The sequence below is a fragment of the Stegostoma tigrinum genome, chromosome 10, assembly GCF_030684315.1.
Source record: "Stegostoma tigrinum isolate sSteTig4 chromosome 10, sSteTig4.hap1, whole genome shotgun sequence".
Lineage (NCBI taxonomy): Eukaryota > Metazoa > Chordata > Chondrichthyes > Orectolobiformes > Stegostomatidae > Stegostoma > Stegostoma tigrinum.
The window spans coordinates 50,444,353-50,461,531 of NC_081363.1; the positions used below are offsets into that span (position 1 = coordinate 50,444,353).

At 35.0% G+C, this 17,179-nt stretch overlaps 1 protein-coding gene across 2 annotated transcripts in view; it reads left to right on the forward strand.

Moving 5' to 3' along the window:
* kiaa0586 (KIAA0586 ortholog) overlaps positions 1-17,179 on the forward strand; it is a 490,003-nt gene that overhangs the window by 142,705 nt on the left and 330,119 nt on the right. The window lies entirely within an intron of this gene.

The following is a 17,179-nucleotide window of genomic DNA, read 5'->3' on the forward strand; positions in this document are numbered from 1 at the left end:
ATCATTGTGAAGGCACTTTAAAGTGTTTGAATGTTACTGTGTGAAATAAATAGTAATTAACTGTAGTAATTAACAGGTAATTATAATAAGTTTGAACACAGATGGTATACCAAAAAAGAAATCAGTTGTTCTGATAAAGCAGGGGCAGTGGTACCAGTAGCGCGAACTGTATTTTATGCAGTATATTCTGGGACTGAATAAAATTTAAAAAATTTAACTCTTCAAATCATATGCACTTTAAAGCAACATGTTCAGTATTTATCATTAATGTTCACAATATTTTTTGAGGTCTACTATATCCTTGTCTTTTGAAAAAAAAATTGTGTTACACATTATCAAAAGTTGCACTGTTGGTAATTTGTCCTAATGGATTGCCATAAGTTTTGCTTCCACAGTATTTAAAAAATAATGATGCATTGTATATTGCAACTGGACTGCTACAGTTAATCATTTCTTAGCATGCACAGTTGAGATTTAATATCCAAGAAATGCACTTTCCCTGAGCGTTGAAACATTTGAAGTAATGATTTCTCACGATTAAAATAATAGTATAAATGAAGAACTTGGTTTGAACGTTGACTTAATTAACTGGAAATCTAGTGGGGCACTTTTGTTTATGTTTGCTTCAAATCTTTAGAACATGTTGTGAAGCTAATAATCAGGTACATATATCACTTTGAGTCAGAATATGTGATCAGAACTGAATTGTGAGTTTGATTTAAAAAATCTAACAATACTATAAATATTTCATACATAATCTATCAGACTACCTTTACTTTAATGTGGTTATTTTGCATTGGTATTAATGGTCCATGACTTTAATGTTGCTGCTAAGTGGCATATATTATGTATGTGATTAACAGCACAAAATCAAATTCCTTAATTTGATATCTGATACTATTTTCAAAGAATAACTGAACCGTATTTGATCTTTTATCAAGGGCTTGTGCTTTCAAGATTTATAGCTCCAGACTAGTTTGTTTAGGCAGCTGTTTTTCATCTGTTGATTTTGATTCTGAAAGTACAAAGTGGATTTATTTTTATATTTTAATTACAAGGCTTCTAAATAGTTATTGTTGATGTTTGAGAAAGCATTTTGCTCATAACCTTGATCTTGGCCTTCGTGCAAAATTACATGTTCTCAAACATGATCTCAGTAATAAGTTCTTGTAAACTTCTAAACAACCATGTGCCTAAATAATTTATCAACTGATGGCCATTTTTGTGCTATTTTTTTCAAATTTCCTGAGAATTATTAATTGATTAGGTACATCCAGAATGGGTGATACCCATCCATTTTCACCATTGCCAATGCTAAAGCTGAAACTTTCATTTTGATTTATACAGGATCATTTGAAATTGGTCTTTTCAGTTTCCTAATGTCTTGACTGTACATCTGGTTCTTGATTAAACTGATGATTGCAGTTTTAGATAATAATTCTAAGTTGAAATGATACGTTAGCTTTGTTTCATAGCTTAAAGAATATTTTGTGCAGATTTATGTTTATTAATTTGTTATCCATTTCATATTTACGTTTATCATTACAAAATGCAATTTCAGTAGCATTCCAAATAACTATAGTGTGACAAGGAAAAAGCATTGCTTACACACCACAAACGCAGCACTAAGGTATCAAACAAATACTATTGAGAGTAGATAACTTAGAAAGATGGGGTCTGTTAGCAAAGTACATAATGGAGTACTGAGTGAAAGTGTTGGCTTAATATTTGTGCTGTAGAATTTGTATATTTAATCAAATACACTATGGTGTAAACCTAGTCTTAAGATTTGAAACAAAATGAAAGAGGCTACTTGCAGGTTTGCTGGGAGCGAGTTGAAGACAAAATCAACAGTGAAGGTGGAATTATGATGCTATGTGGAAAACCAGAATATATTACTACGTTGTAGGGATTGTTTAAAAAAAAATCACGCTTTTCATACCAGTCTGATGGAGGGCCACGTTTTCAGATCTGGAGAATTTCAGAGTTTTGCCCAATGCTTTTAAGAGTAGAAAATAATAGGTAAGATTTTAGATGTTGCCCAGGTGGATGTTACATCCACATTACCTGCTCTTCTTCATTATAAAATGTCGGAATTAAATTTGATCTAAGCTCCAGTTCTAAATTAATGGAAGCTGATCATCAAAACTCACAAGTTCACATACAGAATACCATATAATGCTTGTCGTCATTACACTATATGGATGGATCAGTTATTAGAAAAGTATTAATTTCTCTTAGGTATAACTAACCTGTAAGTAAGGAATATATTGACTACAAAGAGGCAACTACATATGTCTGCAGTTCCTTTACTGGAGGATATGTTGTATGTTTATTAATAAGTGATTTGTTTGCTCTTTATGTGTAGGAAACTTGCATTCAACACAGTCTTTTTGAAAGATTGTACTCTTAAGATTTAATCGGCATTAATGCTAAGAGTCGTGAAAAGATTATCTAGTACTGTCTTGTATGTATACCTAAATTAATTATTTCAACTTTGCTGATGCTTTATGGCATTAAAGAACGCTTGACTTGTTTTGACATGTAATGAAATTGTTTTGTGAACAATATTCAATGTAACGGGTTTACTGATCATTTTTATTTAGTTGAAATTACTTGTTTAGAAATGCCCAGAAAGACACAGAAATTCTACTCAAATATTACTATGCAAAAACTATAGAATATATCAGAGATAAAGTTCAGTTCTTGTTCCATTTGAAAATTAAGCAATTATCCCTTATTATCAGTTATTCACTTTGTTTCACTTTATTGAAATTTACCATGTATAATACGTGTGGCATGTTGAAAATTGCATCGTCTAATAGTTGATACTTGAGTACTGCATGACATGACGTGAAATTTCCTGCAGTCCAGTAAGTTACATACGATCATATAAAAATACAGCACATTCCTGTTTATCTCTGTTTTCCATTACTAAGTATCATCATTCTGTAGTAATTCTCATGTATGCTCCCTGCCCTCCTGTAGAATTCTTGATTTTAATATAGTTCAACAGATAACTTTATGAAACATAGTTTAAATATTTGTATCGTGCACGCCATTGGTGGAACTGGAACATAAACAGTGAAATAAATTTTTTCAGAAAGATAATACTGGCTAATTTATATATCTAGGAACTTTTGGATGGCTCCTAAACTATTTCCTTACAGAAGTCCCTCTGTAAAAGACTGTAGTTCCAAGCTAACTTAGTTTGTTATGTAGTTGTTGATGTAGTTTTTTGAGGTGGTGTTTGTTAAACAGAAGGGATATAGGTGGGTGCACTGTGATTAATTTATTTATTGAACTTTGTCAGTTCAGAGTTGTTTAGCAAGAAATTTCTTCAAAAACTTGAAAATGTCAAGCTAGTAAACGAAACAACCTGCTGAAAAAAAGTCTCCTAAAGACACTTTTCCTTTAATCCTGTTATTTCTGCTACTCAGTGTAAATGATTATAAATGTAAAGTCCTTGTGTCTTAACTTTAAATAAATGTATCTCAGAAATTGTGTTATGGGTTTTGTTTTATAAGTGCTGCTTAGATAGCAAACCAATGAGTGAGGAACACCTTCTCTGTGGGATTAACAATGAAACCTTTTGTTTATGTGCCTTGCTACTTTAATCCAAGCACTTTGGTTAGTCTTTATAATGTTAAATGATTTCGTTCATTCAAAATATCATTGTGGACTAATGCGCAATTTCTCCAAGTGAAATAATTTGTCACTTTATTTATTTTAAACAACTGAATTTTCACCCTTACACTTATTTATCCTTTATTTGTTTTGATTTTATGGTGTCTCTTTATTTTCGTGGCTTCACTCAGTAAGAGACACCTGAACGTAATAGCTTGATGAAATTCCACTTCTGCAAAAAAAGCTTCAGTGCCCTTTTAGGAAGCATTTTTTTAAGTTGTCTCATAATCAGCAGGGCCACATTTTCACTGCTTAGGTCTGTTTCACAGTTCAGGTGTGCATGGCCAATTTAACCAAGTATTAGGAAAAACAAGTAAGACACCATTGTGATCAGAGATAATGGGAACTGCAGATGCTGGAGAATCCAAGATAACAAAAGTGTGAAGCTGGATGAACACAACAGGCCATGCAGCATCTTAGGAGCACAAAAGCTGATATTTCGGGGTCTAGGCCCGAAACATCAGCTGTGTTCATCCAGCTTCACACTTTGTTATCTAAAACATCATTGAAACCAGCTAGCTGAAGAGCAGTCAGGTAGGCACGTTGATGTAAGACATTCCTTTAGCTTCTTAACTAAGAATAATGTAAGAAGTAAAGAAAAGGGAAGACCCTTAAGATATAGATTAGAATTTTGTATTGTATTAACAGTTTATTTTATCACAGTCTAAGGATACAGGATAGGCCACTCGGCATTGAAAACCTTCTTCACCTAGAGAGTGGTGAGCCTGTGGAAATCTCTGCCACAGAAAGCAGTTGAGTCCAAAAATGTAACGTTTTCAAGGAAAACGCCTGATATAGTTCTTTTCCTTCGTAGGTATAGTATTTAGGGTTGAATGGATTGATAGGTGTGGGGTGAAAGTGGGAGAAGGTGTGAAAGGTTGAAAGGCAAACTTCTATTTTCTGTGTTTAGGAAGTTCGAATGCAATTGCAGAAATAAAGTAAATCCTGATGCAGATGTTGGTGAACTTAGTTGAAGAATGTCTGCTTGTCAAATGCGCAGCATAATTCACTTGATCAAATTATATGCCAGAGAATGCTAACTGCAGAGATTGAAACATATGAAGAAGTTGTCATATTTATTTGCATTTCATGAAGTTTGCATCTTCCAATGAAGTGGTTTGGTGTACACAAACTTCGCCTTATTTGTTTACAGTACTACATCATCTGTACTGTTGCAATGCAGAGCTGCCTCTTTTTTCAAAAATTGAAAACATTCCTAGAATGTTGCCGAACATTTCATGATGTTCGATCAAGAATTCTCAATGAAACACATTGATCAGATTTCATTCAATGCAGAACCGATTCTACAAAGTATATCCTTACATTTTTGAAGGAGCCTGTAAGGCAATATTAAAATTATGTGCTTGCACAGCCTTCCTACATTTAAAAATAATAGTTGCCAATGCTATGCAATCGTTTTACTTGGGTAAACTACTTGTAAGATGAATAGTTTCACCACTGGGGGACATTGTTGTTTCACCTTCATGTAATGCATTCTGGGAAAGATAATTAATTGTAACCAGCCTGTGTCCTGTAGCTGAGCTATTAAAGTTTCCAGAGACTTTGGCTCATAAAGAAAACACATATTTACTTCTTTACGAGCCAGAATTCTCTGGGAAGTTTTATAGCAGTGCTACAGGACACAAGCAAAACTGGATTTCAACCAACCCAGAATGCATTGCATGAAGAAGTAATAATGATTTCTTCCTGGTGGTGAGAAAAAATGAGTTCAGAATACAGAGATTTGTTAAGGGTTAAAATATTTATGACTGGCCCCGTCTTTTTTTTAAAGGCATCAACAGAAATTGCTGGAGAATTTCAATAGGTCTAGATTTTGTTTCAGATCTTCAGTATGCCCAGTTCTTTGGTTTTTTTAAAAAATGTACACTTTTAATGTTTCCATAAGCACAATATAGTCAAATGAGTGTTATGTTTTAAATGGCTTATTGATTTTGAAGGGGAAAGGTTTTGATTGCCCTGGTCTAATAGCTGTGAAGTCAAGCAAGGTATGATACAAAATGTTTTTAACATCTCTTGTGCAATGCCAATTTGTTTATGTGCTGCCTTTTAAGTAATCTTTGTGATAGTAGCTATTGCAACCGTAGAAGATCTTCAGTGTAGAAAGTTGGATTTTTTTTTCTGATTTAAAAAAAATTGGTTTTGTGAATCATTTGAACAGTACACCTTAATAGCGAGTTTTGAGAAGATTTGTAGCTCAGGTTGAGGTTCTGGATGTGAGTTTGCTCGCTGAGCTGGAAGATTAGTTTTCAGACGTTTTGTCACCATTCTAGGTAACATCGTCAGTGAGCCTCCGACGAAGCGCTGGTGTTATGTCCCGCTTTCTATTTATCTGTTTGGGTTTCCTTGGGTTGGTGATATCATTTCCTGCGTTGGTGATGTCATTTTCTGTTCTTTTTCTCAGAGGGTGGTAGATGGGCTCCAAATCAATGTGCTTGTTGATGGAGTTCCGGTTGGAATGCCATGCTTCTAGGAATTCCTGTGCATGTCTCTGTTTGGCTTGTCCTAGGATGGATGTGTTGTCCCAATCAACGTGGTGTCCTTCCTCATGTGTATGTAAGGATCCTTACATACACATGAGGAAGGACACCACGTTGATTGGGACAACACATCCATCCTAGGACAAGCCAAACAGAGAGACACACGAGAATTCCTAGAAGCATGGCATTCCAACCGGAACTCCATCAACAAGCACATTGATTTGGAGCCCATCTACCATCCTCTGAGAAAGAGAACATAAAATGACATCACCAACGCAGGAAATGACATCACCAACCCAAGGAAACTCAAACAGATAAATAGAAAGCGGGCCATACACCAGCGCTTCGTCGGAGGCTCACTAATGTTACCTAGAATGGTGACGAAACGTCTGAAAACTGACCTTCCAGCTCAGCGTGCAAACTCACATGCAGAGTACCCCGTAATTTCAAAGAAGAAAAATTTAAGATGTCAGTTTCTTTTACTACTTTGTAAAAACCTTGAGCTTGACTCTTTGGGTTTGCTTTGTAAATTTGCATTGTATTTTGTATGATCAGCATTGAGCTATGAAATGCAGACTCTTATAATTACTTCCAGTAATGTCCTGTATAATTATATGGGAGCAATACATGTAAGTATGCCTTAATCGTAACTAGCAATCTAAAGCAGCTTAATACATTGGTAAAAGAGAAGGGTAGGAGAGCGAAGTGGTTAGTTTCTTGCAACCAAGGCAGGAAAAACATTTCAGTAACCACAGGTGTTATGACTTTGAAAATGTGAAAGATATTTTAGGTGCATATCCATAGCTGTGGTATAATACAGGTATTTGTAAAGGGAGAAGGTACAACATATGCTTAAATCAACCTTGAGTTGAGAAAAAAAAAATATTGTGTTGAGTATGTAGGCATGTAAGGCATTAAAAATATTAATTTTACTGCCACGGATACTCCTTTTTTGGACACACCCTGTCAGATTGCTGAAGTTACTGAACAATCACGTAGAAGGTGACGTATCTATGGAATGAGCTGCCAGAAGAATTGTTGGAGGCTGGTACAATCACAGCATTTAAAAGGTATATGGATGGGTATATGAATTGGAAGGTTTAGCGGGATATTGGCCAAATGCTGGCAAATGGAACTAGATTAATTTGGAGTATCTGGTCGGCTTAGGCAAGTTGGATGGAAGCGTCTGTTTCCGTGCTGTACAGCTGGGTGACTCTAAATGGTGATAGTACAGTTTTTGTTTACATGCATTGAACTAGGTGTTTAAAAAAAGGGCTGCTGTGCAGGGGAAAAATATATATAGAATAGTTTAGACACTTAGCAAACCTTTTGAAGCAACTAAGTTTTCAAGAAGTGGAGTTTAATAGATAAGTTATCCTGACAGCAGCTGTGATGCATGTGATAAGCAGGCAAGACTGCAACAGAGCATGTTATTTTTAGTATGGCTAACACATATGATTGCTCCCTAATTTTGAATGCATTTAATTTATTTTTTTTAAACTAATGCTTAGTCCAAAATCTGGAACACATTAACAGTATTGGACACAGTCTTAGATGGTATCTCATGCCTTCTAATTTGGCAGGTATTCAAATAAAGTTACTTGATTCATTTTTAAGGCATTAATCTTTAAATGTGAGTTTTTAATATAAAATAATGTACAAATGTTGCAGATACTATTTATCTCATTACTCGCCTTGAATTGTCTTTGCTGTTCATCAATAAATGCCTTGTATGCTGCTCTACGTTTGTGAAAGGAATTTTTAAAATAAAATAAGATTCAGTAGAAATGTTGTAGTCCCTGTGCACTGTAAGCTTTTTCTATCTTTCAAAATATGCATAAACTTTCTTACAAAGTTAAATAGATTGGAGAAAACTTTGATTCAAATTCTCTAACTTTATTGTAAGTCTGTTTTCTTATTTTGGTTGTGCGACTAGTGACTTGGGAATGGCTAAGCCTAGTTAGATCAGGAATACACTTCTAAAAAGAAGTCGTATAGTTCGATTTATTTCGACTTAGTGTCTTGCCAATCTTGAACTTCTTTTTCTGATGCTGCAGGTTAAACTTGAGAATACTGTTGTCAATAACTAGAAGTGCTCTGCAAGAAGAGTAGTCTGCTGCAGAATACTTTCACCATGAGTTGAGTGGCATTTCAGTATAGCACCTATCTTGAATTTGCTGGCTGTTTTTACTTTATAGTGTAAATGTACCAAGAATCCCCAAATATTTAATGAAAACAGCCCAACAAAGCATTATCTAATTGTTTATGTTAAGTGAACGCTATGGGATACATGAGAGATTGATGCTTGAGTAGATATTATCGGGACAAACAAAAGTGCTTTTGGAGCCCTTTAAAAACAGGTTCCCATTAACTGACGAAAGAATTTTGTTTTTAAAACAAGGAATATTCAAGTTTTCCTACACCACATTGTTTCTCATTGGTAGCCAGTGTCACTTCAGATCCATCTGTTACAAAGTGCAGAAAACTTATTTTCCTTTCATAGTTTCTTATTTAAACCAATCCAAGTTTGCTAAATACATAATTTTATATGTATTAAATGTATTTATTGACCACCGTATGTAACCATCCTGTTGTAGTCTCTGCTGTGGCTAAGATTCACTACTTGCAATTGACTCTGAATGTTTAAGAACAAGAAAACACTGAGAACAAGCCAGTTTATTTGTGGTTTTGCTAACTGTCTCCATCTGTGTGCCTAGCTTTATTGCAACCTTTGGCAGACTTTGTAAGGTGGTATATCTAGATCAATCCTATTCTCTGCATCAAAACTGTGAAATTCTGATTTATTTTGATATTTCCAATAGTAGAATTAGTTGTCATGGGTATCGCAGTACTTACTTGTGCTGTACCAATGTTTATTATTAACTAATCTCAAGGATCTAGTTGTAATATGGAATAAAGAGGCGGTTCTGGAGTTAGCAGGATTTTAATGTGCAAGATCTTTCACCAATAAATTTTATTTTTCTTGAACGAAAACTAGTTGGAATAGACTGCACTCTGCTTCTGATTTGACTTCATATCAGGTTGAGCATTAAGACAAATGTTTCCAAACTGCATTGACTATGTTGAACCCACCTTTCTAATCTCTGGAATGCTGAAAATTGAAGTAGGACTTCTTGCAGTTTTTCTTCTGACCAAATGATGAAATGGTGTTCAGACGTGAAGGTGTTTGCAAATGTGCTATCATTCGAGAAATGTAGTCGTCAGCTAGTCCTTTTTTTGTATTTATGTGCTAATTAAAACACATTTGGTGTTTGTACAATTTGTGAAATATTCAGTTTTTGGTAAAAAAAAATTTTGTCACTGCTGTCTCTTGTTCTGTTGTTGAATAAGTGTGTATATATGGAACAAAACCAAAGTTGCTGATAAAGCTCAGCAGGTCTGGTAGCATCTGTGAAGGGAAAAAAAAAGTTAACGTTTCTGACGAAGTTGAGAGGAAGAGAAACATTAACTGTTTTTTCCTTCACAAATGCTGCCAGATTGGCTGAGCTTTTCCAGCAACTTTGTTTTTTGCTCCTGATTCACAGCATCCGCAGTTCTTTCGGTTTTTATTATGTATATATGGATACGCATATGTGCATAAGCATAAACTTATTGGTGTTGGCAGAAGTTATCAATGCTAATGGGAAACCGGTTTGATTGATCACCCTGGGACAGTGAATGAAATATCAAGAAATGTAGTCACGTTACAGAGTTAACTGTGCTTGATTGGTCACTGGACTAGACTGTCATGTGATGTAGCCTTTGTTACCAGTGGTGTTCTTGAAGCAACAGTTGTTATTGGTGCATGTTACATGCTTGTGTTGCTGCATGTCAGAGAAACAGCCCTCTACTATCATCCAACCCCCCTCCATTGAACAAAGATGAATTGCTTCTTACAATTCCTATATTGGACAGTAATTTGAAAATGTGCATGCTAATCTATTCAAAGATTATTTTATTTCTAGACGTTAATACAAGATTACTATTGATATAAGCCTTGATGATCTTAGGTACTGTATGTATGAGTGATGTTGGTAATAAGAATTCTAACTGATTTAAGTATTTGGGTGTTATAGATAAATAGTTTCTAACGAAGGCTTAGAAATTTCTAGTGGAAAATTGTGCATTTTACTTAATTTAAAAGAGCATTTTCATAGGGTGCTTGCTTATTTGAAGCTTACACCCTCTTAACATTTGGCAAGTAGAGTTTCACTGCTGAAAAAATAATTTCTTAAAAATACACCGGTACGTTTGTCAATTTGCGTAAATCTTATGTATTGATAGCAATTTTAAAAATGAAATTCCTTGGGGAAATCTTAGCATTAATATAATTTTGGTCCTTTTTGTAGGTTTATTATTTTTAGTAATACCTCTAAAGCAAGCACTTGGCATAATTTCTTCTGGTTGTACTTCTTAGCTGGCTGGATTGAAACATTTGAAGGAATTGCATCTTCATGTAGGAGAAAATGTAAATAACTATAAAATAGAAGTAACAATGTCATTTAATTGGGAGGAAAAAGGGGTGAAAAATTGATAACTGGACAAACACTTTCCAGAGAGAGCAAATTTGTTCTCTAAAGCTGCGTTTTATGTTTCATTTGTAAATTATTTATAAATTCAAATTATTTATTAAACTAAATTATAACGTCTTTCAAAGTGCCACAAATTCAGTTGTGAGAGCACTTCACACCCATTTCAGAGCACTATGCATTTGGGTGTTTGCACAAACAAAACAGAAAAAGCTATTTATTTAAATTCAGAGTTGGCCCCAAGTTTAAAACATTTAAAATAGATATGTTATCCAATTGAAAATACTATTCACAAATTATTTCATTGTTAATTGACTCTTCTGAGGTTTGCACGCCGGCATAGTGACAGAGAAGAAACTGAATAGCAGCTCCTTTGTGACTGTTATGCTGCAAAGACTAATTCTGTCGTGGCTTTATTTTTAGCTACTCTATATTCTGGCAGCTGTTGTGCCTCTCATTTAAGTAGGCTTTTATTACTGTGGCATGAGAGTAGAATACTGCACAGTCTAAGAAATTGATTATTCTACAGACTGATGCAGTGAAGCTTCGAATGCAGAATGCTTGAGTGTTGAATTTCAAAGATGGCTTTGCTGAATTGGCACACAGACTTAATGGCTGACCCTCCCCTGCTATTTTGTTTCTCTTGACACTAAATATATTGTGTGGCAGTTGCAACTGGGTAGCTGGTCATCAGAAAGGAATACTGTTACACGTGTTCAAGAGTTGAGTAATACTTGTAGTTGTACTACACTTTGAAAGCTCGCTTGCATTTAGAAATACAGATTAAACTTGTATTCCATTGTGAGGATAGATGCTAGGTTTAAATGTACTATTATGTATTGTGGAAAATACTGGTAATGTGATAAAATATAGTGATTATCTACACTGACTACTGTGCTCCTGAATGTTAGAATCCAGATTAACTAATTAATAAGATTATCTTTGTTAAATGAAGAAATTGTGAAAATGCATGGCCATGGTTGTTTTTATTGGGTCTAGTCTTGAGATAGAGCACTAGCTAAAAATACCAGAACATTTCTGCTGTATCATATGGCAGCTGGGAATCTAATCTGGGAAAGTGTGATTTAATTCCCTTGGGGCTCGTACATGGGAAACAGACTTCTTCAGAGCTTTCATTTCAAATGCCCTATCCTAAAACTTTCTAAATTTAGCAGCCACCATTGACTTGGGGGTACTTTTGCAAAAGTGATTTCTATAAATTAAATCTTTTCCTAATTTATTGATTTTTTTTTTAAAAAGGGGAATTTAATGGCAAAAAGATCTGCATATCTTTTATTGTGACCATTTCGGAATAGTCCAAGGGTTAATTTTTTTTCCTCCTAAGCATTGTATCAGATTACATTGTTGCAGTTGTACACTTTGGTACAAAATACATGTTGCCTGTTGCCATGCTTCGGAATTTTAGACTGTGTTACAAAGGAATAGGATGAAAACACCTAACTCGCAGTCCAGTATAATTATAATGCTGGCTTGCATGGTCTGATCTTAAACTATTTGACTAAAATCAGACTTTGATTTTGTAGACAAGTTGGTAGCTGGCTCTATATTTAACTGCATAAGTTACAAATACAGCATATTTTAAATTTAAATAACTTGCATTAATTTTCATCTTGGCTTTGATAATTGTTTTGGGAATGTAGCAGCTAACAGTGTTCTCTGTTTATAATGGAATGAATCATACTTCTGGAATACATACCTATGCAGTGAAACATGAAACGCTTGACATTGCAGTCTGTGCCACCTAGCTGTGATACACCAATGTCTTACTGATAGGGTACTCAACGTTGAAGTCCATATAAAGAAATGATATTGTGATACTTACCAATTAGTTATTCAATAAATACTGAAAAATTAGACTTATACATTAAAGTAAAAGTGAATTTTTAATAGTGTGATAAGTCACAATTACACCCAAGCAATTTCACTCATAATGAAAATTTATTGCTACAAATGAGTTTCATTTCATAATTTTAGTGTTGAATATTTTTTCAGCTTTACTTATTCCCATTTCTGTCATTCCCCTCTTACTTCTGTCTGCATATCACTGTCTTTCTGTACGCAATTTAAATCCAATTAAATTTCCTGACTTAGACTCTGGTAACAGTTTAACTCATTCACAGTCAGTTTACTTAGACGTTGCTAAAATCAAACGCCGTCTTTCAGTGAAGATTCTTCAAACTTCTTAAAAATCTTCGCTTGTAATTTTTTTACATACACACCAGAGCAAGCGAGGAGCAACAGTGGGCACTTGGCTCCTTCAGCTAGTTTTGAGGAAGGGCTGCTGGAGCTGAAACGTTAACTCTTTTTCCTTCCCAGATGCAACCAGACATGCTGAGCTTTTCCAGCAACTTTGTTTTTGTTCCTTTTCGCCAGTTCAGCTATTCAATAAGATCATTTTAGCTTGTCTGATTTTAACCTCAACTCTGTCTTCCTATGTATCTTCAATTACTTTTCAATCCCTTTAGTATGCGAGAATCTATCAACCTGTTCATCTAAAAATATTTACAGATTCTGCATTCACTGCCATTTGAGGAAGAGAATTACAAAGGATTTCAACCATCTGAGATGAAAAAAAATCCCTTCCCTCTACCAAAATGGGTGACCCTGCCCCTGGTCCGGATTCTCCTGTTAAAGGAAATATCTATTGAACAGCCATGCGGTCAAGTCCTCACGATCTTACCTTTTTATTCAGTCACCTCTGACTCTTCTGAACTTCACAAGATATGAATGAAGGAATGATTTTATTGTCATGTACGGTGAGAAATGCAATAAAATACAGTAGATAGCATTCATTCATCAGCATGATATGAATGAGTAAGAATCAATGTAAGAGTAAGAGGAAAATGAAAAGATATAGCTTTAAGTGAAGTCCATCAACGTTCGAGTTCTGAGCTGGTTCAGAACCACCACCATCATCATAAACACCATTATTTCCTCGCCTACGCTGGACCCTACTAGACCTAGCCTGTCTAGCTTTTCTTTGTAAGGCAATCCACTTATTTTAGGTATTAGTCTAGTAAATCTTCTTCTTTGAGCTGCTCACTCACTTAACACTCTGTAAATATGGTCTCCAGTTCTCTGTACAATCCTCTAGATGCAGTCTCACCAATACTCTGTTTAACTGAAACACAAATTCCTTATTCTTGCATTCAATTACCCTCCATAAACCATAACATTATCTTTGCTGATTACTTACCTTACCTGCATACCAGCCATTTGTAATTCATGCAGTAGGACGCCCAGATTTCTTTGCGTCTCAGAACTCTGTGACCCCTCAATATTTAGTTAAAATGCTATTTTTAATATTCTTTTTGCAAATGGGCAATATCACGACTGTCCACATTTGTACTCCATTTGCCAAATCTTTGTCCACTCACTTTACATATCTATATCTCTTTGTAGGCTACTTTGACTTCTTCTCAACTCACCTTCCTGTCTTCAGCAAATTTAGCTACTGCACCTTCGGTCCCTTCATCAAAATCATTTATGTAAACTGTAAAGTGTTGAGAACCCAGCACTGATTCCTGTGATATACCATTTGTGATATCCTGCCAGGTGGAAAAAGAGCCACATACACCTGCTCTTACGGTTAGCAAGCTAATCTTCTATCCATACTAATATGTTACTCTCTAATTGCTGCCTACACCGTGAGCTTTTATTTTCTGCATAATCTTTATGATACTTTATCAAATGCCTTCTGGAAGTCTAAATACAATACAACCACTTGTTTCCCCTTTATCCACAAGACAAGCAACTTCTTAATAATAATTAGTTAAATATGATTTCTTTGCTAAGAGCATGTTAGCTCTGCCTGATCAGTTTGAGCTTAACTTTAATAACTTTCTTAATAGCTTCTAATATTTTCTCTGCATAACAGGTGTTAAGCTACTTTCTTCTTCCATTCCTTTTTCTTCAATCAAGAGCTAAATTAAGTTCCCAAAATCATATTGCTCTTATGCGTAGAGAGCATTGTTCTAGATCAGCTGTCCAGTGACAGCAGGTCTACCCTGTAGCCTTCAGAAACTGCATGGGCAGCTGTCAATGCAGTGAACAATGAGTATAGTTGCTTTGTTCCTGACTGTAAAATCTGAGCTAATGAGTGTAGAATTGAAAATGGTCGGTTACTCCTTGAGTAACAGCTGGATAGACCCCAACGTTAATTACATCAAACAAGTAGAGTATGTTACTCCATCTACTGTGTGTTGATTTAATAGTGAGAAACAGAAGAAAACAGGCAACTTATTCCATTGATATCTTTCACATTGTAACATTGTTAAGCATACAACAACTGACCTTGGTCATTTATTTCTCCAACAATCTTGGCCCTTGATACATATTTTATATTTATAAAATTATTTTTATTTCAGCTATGTGGTGACAGTCCACCAGGCAGGTAGAACTTGAACTTAGATTTTCAGGTCAGAAATTCTGGAGATGACCATTGTATGCCAAGGACGTGAGCAATCGTGAATTGCATAACTGAAGCCCATTATCCTTTATTGTTTTGTTCAGCATATCTGCCCTCATCATTGTCTGTCATCCTTCGTGTGACTTTGTCCTACTCAACTGTGGCCTGCTCTCATTTGACCTAATACAGTCTCCCTATAGCTCTTCAAATAATTTCTCATTCTGTGCTCTCACAGTCACTGTTGAATTTAATTTCACCCACTGTAGGAAAAGTCTGGATCAACAAGCCTGACCAAATAATCACAAATATTATTCCTCAGCTTGGTTAATAATCAGTTTCTTTCTTTGTTGATTCAAGTTTGATAAGTTCTAGCTTCAGTTTCTGAGTGAACGTCATTTTATGTCAATAACATGCAGTACGACATGAATTCACTCACAAATGCTGGTATCCCAGTGCATTATTTGCTGGCTCAAATAGGAAGTGTGACATCAGGCAGCTACAATTATCCACTTCAGATGTTCAAGTATACATGAATTAGTAGTGCATTGTTGCATGCATTCCAGAGGTTTTGTTGTCCACAGTGTTTAAATGGCCCTTGTTTTCTGCCACCAATCCAAGTTGGTTCCACATTGTGCACAAGCAGAAAACAAAAAAAAATGACTGCAAATTGTTGTACATACACTGCCATCTGGGGTATTAGCAGCCACTTTCAGGAAATAAATACTTCTCTTTGAAGATTTATATAGGTCAGTTTGCACAATTGGTTGAAGAATGTTTTCAGTTTAGATTCAGTGTTGATTCAGCCAAAAGAGGTTGCTTGAAATTTAAAGGAGAACGGGGTTTCAACATGTGAATTGAAGAGTGAAGATCTAACAGCAGAAAAGTTAGTATTCAATGAGCTTGCATATCATGCTCTGTGATGGAGCTTGGCTTGAGGCCAAGGACACACAAGATATTGCATTTAATTTCCTATTCCAGTAAGGAAAAATGAAAGAATGTTTGTAATCTGGGTAGGTACTATCTTTTTAAATTTCTACCATGCTTGTTAAATGTTAATTTCCGTTAGCCCCCAACCAAAAAAAACACAAGTAACTGAAGAGCTAATTTGCCCATATGCTTCATGAATAAAACCTTATTTATTCCACAGTAAGAGTGCAGAAAATCATAGAGAAAGAAAACGATTAAGTCATCAATTGTGCTACAGTAAAAGGGAAAAAAGCTGCTTGAAATTCAAATAAAATTTGCCCACACTAACTCAGTGAATGTTGGACACAAAATATAAAGCTATTTTTTGTTTTCACTTGAGGTTACTGCTTGAATTAAGCATTCAAAATTCAACTAAGAGTAGCACAGAAAGACAAAGTGTGAATAACAGTTTCATGTCTAAAGGTACATTTTTATTCTTGATAATTTTAGTAAACAGCTCTGGAATATCAGAGCTTTGTTTAGTGAACTAACATCGTGAAATTAAACATAGTTCAGTTCTGTATTTTGTCATGGACATTGATAATCTATTCAGCAGTAAAAATTGTTTAAAAGGGTTTCAATTTCATAGTTTGAGAGCATGCATATGCTTTTAATACTTAGTCAATAGGTAAATAAAGTCAGGATAAGAAATTCAAAAAACAATCTTAGCTAGAGACAAGTGTATGTTGGAACAATCAGAAATATGTATATATTTTTATATAAATGTGTCTTTAACTGATTTTTGTTGGGATGCAGGATTGAACAAACAGCCTGCATAATCTAACAATTGGATATTTTTCTTTGTTTCTATAAATCCTGATCAATATGCAGCAATTTTGTCATATGGGTTAGTTATGTTTCAGGATTCAGCCATGTTTAGACAGGACCCTAATTAAGGAGGCTATTAATGCAAAAGCTGTCAGGGATGCTGTACAGAGTTAATCATGGGGCCCAGATTTCTCTCACTCCTCCATTCCCCTTCCACCATGGACCACTACAACCCCTTTCTTAACCCTGCCATTGGTTAGACTATAAGCGAACAGAAAAAAGGTATGGAAAATAGTTTTCAG